Source organism: Orbicella faveolata, unplaced genomic scaffold (genome assembly GCF_042242905.1).
Source record: "Orbicella faveolata isolate gen_17 unplaced genomic scaffold, um_ofav_v1 contig_48, whole genome shotgun sequence".
Taxonomy (NCBI): domain Eukaryota; kingdom Metazoa; phylum Cnidaria; class Anthozoa; order Scleractinia; family Merulinidae; genus Orbicella; species Orbicella faveolata.
In genome coordinates this window covers 1,263,201-1,272,500 of record NW_028301578.1, presented here as the reverse complement: position 1 = coordinate 1,272,500, position 9,300 = coordinate 1,263,201, and positions in this window count along the sequence as shown.

The following is a 9,300-nucleotide window of genomic DNA, read 5'->3' as shown; positions in this document are numbered from 1 at the left end:
CAAAACTAGATATAGGGCTATTCAACCATTTTGTCCCCCATCCCCCACTGCTTTTGTCGATGTAATTGTTTTTGTTCATTTTATACCTTTCAACCAGCTTATATAAAGCTTAATCTTTTGGGTGCTTTCAACAACAACAACAACACCAATTTATTTCAGTATTCCCATATGAGTAAATGGTGTTACCAAAAATATAATACAGCTAAAATGATGTAACTATAACGTTAGTATCTGGCATTGGTATACATGTAGAGGTTCCTGATGTGAAGAGAGTGATTCATATTGGTGTGCCTCAATGTACATTAAGGAAGATTTTTTTTAGGAAACTGCATGAACAAAATGAATGGGAAACAATGCAATGTCATTGCTCTTTTACAGTTCATGTTACTTCATGGTAATAGGGCTCTTCAGCCTGTTATACAACCATGTGCAACAACAAATCTCAATGTATACTTTCTACGTCTTGTGGTTGATCAGAACATCAGCCACATAGCTTTACTATCAACAATGGTTCTTTCTCCATCTCCTTTTTTTTTCAGTATTATTTATTGAACTGCAAGAGCAACATTCCTATTTGAATTATCCATAAATGGTCATCCTTTGAGGAATTTGTGTAGCACTATTATGGTCTGAAAATTAACAAAGAATAGTAAATAATGGCAGGAAATAAATTATCTTTCAAAGGCTAACAAAAAGATTATGACATTTTTCTTATGGGGATATTAATGTAACTCTGTACACCTTTAATGTTTGATTTGTTTTTAGCAGAGATAATTCCCACATTACATTTGGAAACCCACTAGTCCGGATGATGCGTTATCAGTTATACATGTATAAATAATTGTCTCTTATATTTGTTCACAGTTATTTGCATGGATGATAAATTATTGTTATTTACTGATTAATGTTATTGTGACGGAATAAAGTTTTGCTAGTTGCAGTTACTTCCTAACTAAAGTGGGGAGAGAGGAAAGGGCCTCAAATTTCAGCTATGGTTATCTATGGTTATTTTCCTTTACACATCATTTCCACAAGTAAATTATAAAAAAATAAATAAATAAATTTGGGTGAAGGCTCTAAAGCAAACTAAACTCTTGCCTGACCACAGAAGGTTTGTTCATGTTTTTTGGGGGGAGACTATAGGGGAGGTCTCAATAATAAAGAGAGGGGAGCTAAAAAAAAAAGATATTATATACATCTATAACAGCAGAAGCTTCTTAACAGATAGTAAAAGATACATACATAACAATATGTGGAAGAAACAAACTAAACTTCATGTTCAGACCATTTGCTACATCATCCAGGTACGTAGCAGAATATTATGACACGGACCTTTGACTCATTTTGGCAATTTAATATCAATACATTTTGGACTGCTAGAATCTGATCTCCTTGATCTTTCAGAGAGAGGAAAACACACTCACCTTCGCATCTCCAGTGCCACATTTGCTTAGCAAGGGTGATATTTCTTCGTCTTTTCACCTGGCTCTAAGTTTCCCACTGCCGATTCGAAGTTAATTTTATGATTTCTTGGGGTATGGCCAGCGACAAAGTAATTGTTGTATTAGCTGGTTGATTCTCAGAGTTCTAAACGTTTCTTCCCACCTTCTCCGCTGCTACAACAAAGGACGATGATTACGATCGTGAATGACATCGTTGCAGGCGACGTACTCCTTTGGTTACGTGGAAACTTTAACGATTCCTTCGGATCGATCGGGAAAGGTCACCATTTGTTTTTTCGTAAAGCGCGCCTGTGTCAACTGAGCGAAGGTGCCGCCATCTGGGCCGGAAGTAAAATGGAATGCGTAGAGCTTTGTAATTTTCATTTCTGCTGCGCATTCATTTTTTGTCAGCCAATGAAAAAAGTTCGAATTTTTGGGTGCGTCCAGAGCTACTCGTCAACGACATTTTAAGACGAGTAGCACTGGGGACGAGAATGATCTGGATCATCCAGCAAAAAGTGACGTCACATCCGGTTTAAACTGCGCCGCTCAGCTCGTTTCACAAAGCGAAAAAAATGGCGTTTCGATTGGGGAAGATTTTCCTCTATTTGCAAGCCATCAGGTTCGTGTCCTTTCATACTGAGGATAGGAATGTTGCAGGCCTATTTCTTCGACTTTTTAAGCAAAACTTTCGGCAAAAGAGAACAGGTTAGTATTGTTTTGAAGGGAAATAACGGAGAGCCTTCTGTCATCGAATGGCGGATTTTACACGTATCCAAAACTGGTGTTGTTCCGACTTTTGGTTCTTATTGTTCGTGATTCGGAGATAAAACTAAGTGCAATAGCCTATAATGTTAGCAACAACCTGGATGAAGTATTGCTGGCCATAGTTTGCACTGTGCAGTACGGGAACATGTTTAACGGAAGCCGTTTTAACTAAAAGGGAACACAGTTGAAGCTCTGTATCCACGAGCGTGTGGTGGAAAATCGTATACGCAAGGATAGTATCCTATTTCCGTATCTCTTGTTGAATACTTTTTTTCTCTGTAAGAAATAATCTATGTTGAGAGTTAGAGTTCATTGTAAATGCGTGCTTTGGGGGTATCAGATTTCCCAGAAAAGATCAACAAAGGGGTGAAGCAGTCCATGCCAGATGTTACGTATATGGTTTGTCTTACCATATTTGGAGTAAACATGTGCGTTCTAGTTCTATGTAGCTTACATGAAGTACGCATTAAACGAGTTGAGTTGCATTGCAAATGGCGTCTTGTCGTGCCATCCGTAACATGGTGTCAGAAGTGTTTTGTTGATCTTATGGCGAGCTGCAGCGCTCAAGATTACGTCTTCTGGTTGATATTCAGTCAAAGCAGTTACTGAAGCGAAACGAAGCGACAATTCCTTGATTTACGGTACGTACAGCGAATTTCAACATCGACCACGTGCGTTGAAACCCAGCGAAACGATGTCAGACACCGAACAAGATCCTCCACCACCAGCTCCACCGCAAGCTCCACAGCCTACTCCGCCGCCTCAAGTCCTCAGTTTTCCTTCAAATTTTCCAGTATTAAGCGCTATGGTTTGTCGTGGAGATATCACGAGCAACTGGGAATTTTTTAAGCAACAATGGCAAGATTATGAGGTAGCAACGGGTTTGGATCAGAAGAGTCAATCGATCCGATTAGCAACCTTCCGTTCTGTTATGGGAAAGGAGTGTCTGCAAATTTTCCTGAATCTGAATTTTGGCACCGAAGTACTGACGATAACTTCAGCATTGAAGGCGCTGGAAAACTATTTCCTACCAAAGAGAAATGTCGTCTATGAGAGGTATGTCTTTAACTCTTGCATTCAAGTACCCGAAGAAACTGTTGATTGCTATGTCAATAGATTAAGAAAACTCGCAGCATCGTGTCAGTTTGGAGCACTTGCAGAAGAAATGATACGTGACAGGCTAGTTATTGGAATACAAGATAAGGGTACAAAAGCTAGATTGCTCAGAGAGAAAGATTTGTCTTTGGATAAAGCTCTTGACATGTGTAAATCAAGTGAAATAACGAATAAGCAGCTAAAGTCGATTCAAAAGGATGAGAAACAAAACAATGAGGAACTGAACTTAGTTCATGTGAAGCGTAAACCGATGCAAGGCAAGATGCCTTCTCATCCGAAGAAACCACCAAATCCAAAGAAACCTGACAAAAAATGGAAATGTAAAGATTGTGGCCAACAAAAGAAGCATGCCAAGCAGACAGAATGTCCAGCTTATGGTCAACAATGTCGCAATTGTAAAAGAATGAACCACTTCGCCAAAGTGTGTCAGGCAGGCAAAGAGAAGGTTCATGTCGCTGAAGTGGCAGAACGTTACGAGTCTGAGGAATCATTGTTGAAGATAGAAGAAATTACTGCAATTAATGGTAGTGGTAAACAGTTGACATCCAGTATTACCTTTGTGATAGAAGAGCAGTACAAAGAGCAACTAGTATGTCAGTTGGACACTGGTGCAACTTGTAATGTGATCAGTCACAGAAATTTAGTTCAGCTGTTGCAGAATGGTGATCCCCCCTTGTCGAAGTCCAATGCCCAGCTAAAGCTATTTGATGGTAGCTTGATGAAGCCTGTAGGTGAGACCACACTCACAGCAGAGAGAAGGGGCAAGCGTCTGGACCTGAGATTCCAAGTTGTTGAGAGTTCTAACAAACCCCTCTCATCGGCTGAGGCTTGTGAGTAGTTGGGACTTCTCAAAGTGGATATAGATCCTGAAGAGTCCATTCATGTCCTGAAAAGCAGTAGTAACCTGACCAGAGATCAGATTCTTGTTCAGTACAAAGATGTTTTTGAAGGGTTAGGCCATATTGGTGATACAACCATTATCACAGATCCCAGCGTAAAACCAGTGCAACATTCTCCGCGCCGAGTGCCAGTTCCCCTGCGTGATAAGGTCAAGGCCAAACTTGATGATCTGGAAAGGAAAGGAATCGTGGAGAAAGTCACAGTACCGACCGACTGGATTAGTAGTATGGTGGTTGTCGCAACACCAAATAAGATTAGGATTTGTTTGGATCCTAAAGATCTTAACAAGGCAGTCATCCGTCCAAAGTACCAAATGCCTACTCTAGATGAGTTGTTGCCCATGCTTAGCAATGCCAAAGTGTTTAGTACCTTAGATGCTAAAGATGGGTTTTACCAGGTTGGATTAGATGAGAGCAGCAGTCTCAAGACAACATTCTGGACTCCCTTTGGGCGTTACAAGTATTTGAGGCTACCCTTTGGTATCAACCTGGCTCTAGAAGAGTTCGAATGCAAATTGCATGAGAAGCTTGATAGTCTTCCCGGTGTAGAAGTGATAAGAGATGACATATTGGTCATGGGCTATGGAGAGAATGATGAAGAAGCAAATCGAAATCATGATGAGAACTTGATTCGTCTGCTAGAGCAAGCTCGAAAAGCCAATCTGCGTCTAAACAGCAGCAAGTTGAACCTCAAGAAGTCTGAAGTCAGATTCATGGGACACTTGATCACCAAAGATGGGTTACAGCCAGATCCTGAGAAAGTGAAGGCAGTTCAGGAAATGCCGAGGCCTACATCCAAGAAGGAACTCCTGAGTCTCTTAGGATTCGTTAATTACTTAGCAAAGTTTCTCCCTAGGTTATCAGAGGTCGCCCAGCCACTGAGAGAGATGACAGCAAAGGATGCAAAGTTCATCTGGTCCCAGCATCATGAGACAGCATTCCAGGAAGTGCGAGAGCTTGTAGTCAAACACCCTGTGCTCAAGTATTATGACCTTCAAGAAGAAGTCACAGTGCAATGTGATGCGAGCGAATACGGGTTAGGAGCAGCTTTATTACAAAACGGCCAGCCAGTTGCTTTTGCTTCACGGTCCCTATCACAGACTGAGACACAATACGCTCAAATTGAGAAAGAGTGTTTAGCGATTGTCTTCTCCTGCGAAAGGTTCAGTCAATACCTCGCCGGTCGTAAAAAGATAACGGTTGAGTCAGATCACAAACCCTTACAGTCCATTTTCCAGAAGTCAATCCTCTCTGCTCCATGTCGACTACAAAGAATGATGTTGAGGCTACAGCGCTTTAACCTAGAGGTTAAGTACAAGCCAGGTGCACAGATGTATGTTGCCGATCACTTGTCTCGAGCCTCGCTTGCTGTCAAGAAGGAGATGACAGACAACTTTCAAGTTTTCGCTCTTGAACTTGAAACACTTACTCCCTTTGATTCCATCAAAGTGGCTCCAGAAAGGTTAACTCAGCTGCAGAAGTGCACAGCACAAGACCTCGTCTTAGAGAGCCTGAAGACCACTGTTCTAACAGGATGGCCTGAGAGAAGAGAGCAATGCCCAGTACAAGTTCGTGACTACTGGAACTACAGAGAAGAGATTTCACTCCACAATGGTATTCTATTTAAGAGTCAGAGAGTGATTGTCCCCAAAGCCATGAGGCCAGAGATGCTCTCAAGAATTCATTCAAGCCATCAAGGAGTCGCATCATGCCTAAAAAAGGCCAAAGACATCGTGTTCTGGCCTGGAATGAATTCAGAAGTCAAAGTCCTGGTTGAGAGATGTGCTGTCTGTGCCGAGTTTCAGGCTAGAAATGCTAGTCAGCCAATGCAGTCTCATCAACTTTCAGACAGACCTTGGAGTAAAGTGGCTACAGATTTGTTCACTGTTAGTGGAAAGAATTACCTCACAGTCGTTGACTATTACTCAGATTTTGTAGAAGTTAGTGAACTTGAAGATACCACCTCACGTGCAGTTATACAAGTACTCAAAGAACAATTCAGTAGACATGGAATCCCGGACACTGTTGTCTCAGACAACGGATCACAGTACAGCAGTCAAGAATTTCACGAGCTTTCACTCAGCTGGGAGTTTAACCATGTGACATCATCACCACACTACCCAAAGTCAAATGGGAAAGCAGAGTCTTCAGTGAAGACAGTTAAACTGCTATTTAAGAAAGCGGACCGAGATGGGAAAGATCCATGGCTATCGCTACTAGACTACAGGAACACACCTACTGAAGGAATAGGTGACAGCCCCGCCCAGAGGCTTATGTCGCGCCGAACACGAACTCTCTTACCAACAGCGTCAAGCCTTCTCCGTCCCAAAGTAAGCGCACATTCTACAGAGAAATTAGAGCGGAAAAGGCAAAAGGCGAAGTTCTACCATGACCGTCATGTGAAGCAGTTACCTGAATTAGAGATTGGACAAGAAGTCAGAAGTGCACCCCTGCGAAAGAACCAAACGTGGAAACCAGCTACTTGTGTCGAGAAACTGTCAGACAGGTCATATGTAGTCCAAGCAGGCAGTGAGACCCTCCGAAGAAACAGGCAGTTTCTGAGACCTGCAGCAGAATCCTCGACACCAGAAAAGCAAAGCACCAAGGTTAGCTCACATGAGTCAGGAGTAAATCACAAGGAGATACCTAGAGTACCTGAGTTACCTGCTATACCTACTAGGCCTGACAAAGATTCCTTGAATGAAACTGTTGCTGAAGAGACTAATGTTCCATTGTTAGCGCCTCAGAAGACAAGAACCCGGACTGTTCGTCCCCCTTCAAGATTTAAAGATTTTGACATGAAGCGTTAAGCAAAGGCTAGACTTTGAACACTTTAAGTTTGTTTTAGCAAGCTCGGATAAACTGATTTAGTTTGACATAGAACACTTTCAGAAACAAAGTGGATTTGTGTAAGTTTGTTTTAGGCTAGTTTTTGCCAGATATTTGTTTATTAGTTTTTCTTTTTTTAAAGAAAGGGAGATGTTACGTATATGGTTTGTCTTACCATATTTGGAGTAAACATGTGCGTTCTAGTTCTATGTAGCTTACATGAAGTACGCATTAAACGAGTTGAGTTGCATTGCAAATGGCGTCTTGTCGTGCCATCCGTAACACCAGATGAGTAGAACGAATTTCCTTCAGTCATCCAATGGTTAATTGTACATTCCTCTGTATTGTCTGAACTGCAATACTGGCCTGGGGATCAACTTCTTTAGGCAGTTCAAAAAGAGGGGGTTGGCCTGTTTAGGGTTAGCTCGTAATGGTATGGTATATCCTTACCTCTTAACTTAACCCCCGCTTTTGACAGTTACCCTTCAGTTACTTCTTCTGGGGGGGGGGGGGGGGGGGCTACTCCCTTATATTCACTATATAGGTGTGTGTGGATCAAAGGGTATGGATTTTGGCCACTTTGGTCTTGAATAGGGTAAGGGTTTTGTACTCTAGTCTTGAATTGGGTAATGTTGTTTAGAAGAAGCTACTTTTTCATCGTTATTGATAAGACCATAAACAAAAGGCCTTCAAAAATTATGTTTAGGGCCCAGCTGTGTCAGCAGCAACAGTTGTACATAGGTTATCAAATTTTTGGTCTGGTCATAAATAGGGTAGGGAAAATCACAGATTTTGGTGATCAATAGAGTAAGGGTCTTGGCAAGCGGGCCGCACACCCCCACCACATTTTTCTGGTAGTACCCCCCCTCCTGGGTACTGTAGAGTGGTTCATAAATAAATGCAGGACAGAATTCAAATTTTATCTTGTAATTAGCTTGAACCTGTAAATTATTATCTATTAATAATGAAATAGAGAACATCTTCTCTCTTTCTATTCAACAATTTGACTATGAGGTCAAGACTTCTTTGAGGTGATAGTTTGAGGCTGTATCAACCATATCACCTGATGGGAATCTTGAGCTCAGAATCCAATAATATTGTTACGTAGAATAGCATGATTTACCATTGTTTCTCTATCAAACTTCATACTTGGGTGCAATTATACAATCTGAAATTCTCATACTTGTAGGACTTCATAATTAGTTAAATTCAACTATTTTGAGGTTTTAAAGTTATGTTCTTTATCAAATTAATTCAACAAGAGATGCTGTGAGAACACAGGTCGCTGGTGGTTGTTTACACAGCTTTTTTTTAGTTCTTCCAAAGATCTGTTTTCAACACCTCATCTTCTGTTAATCTGGTGGGGATACAATGTAGCTCTCTAGCAACAGGACCTTTGTTCATTATTTGATCAATGTTTAAATGGCATCTACCTTCCATCATAAAGAAAAATGAAAAATGGGTCTCATATGCATGTATCAAATAATTCAGAAAGGTCAGTTGTGATTGCTCCATTGTGGGTAGGCTGAAAGTTCTAGCTTGGTTTGATCTTAAAGTGATTGTTTGCCATTAATTCTCCATGCATTTGGCTGAATTTGACCCTGCATGATTATTCAATTATTGATTATCAAATAATCAAATGTGCAAATATCCCTCTTTGTTTGAGTTTCCCACAGTCATTTAATCACAGTGGGTTTTGCCGAGTTAATTTTCTCTTCTTTGTAAATTGATATTTGTGCTTTAAATTTTAAATCTAGGCATCACATGACACTCACCATGCTAAGGGTTGTGGTGGTTAACCAAGCCATAGTGTTTAAATAAAGAAAAGTTGTCCTGCTTGCCAGGGTGCTAAGGCGTGACACGAGCCAAGGCGAGACAACTCACCCACCCCTGTTGGTTTGTGGGCGAGATGGGTTCATGATCCTAAATGTAAATGGCTGGTTGAATTTTTCAAAGAAATAAGTGAAAAGTTACCTTGGCTGGGGTAACTCAGGAGAAGGGTTGTCTTGGGTACACAAGACCATATAAATGGGCCCTAAGGGCCATTCTATTTTATTTCCACACTCTCTCTTCCTCTGTTAACAAGGGCTTTAGAAGTGGCTATGAAACTGCTATTTCTGCACTTTTATCTTTTCTGTTAGGTAAATTTTGACTTATTTTGTGAGTGTGGCTTGGAGGGGGGTGGATAGAAAATGGAATATCTCTTGTCAGCTCTGGGCCCAAGTTGTGTGTTGTCCAACTGATTA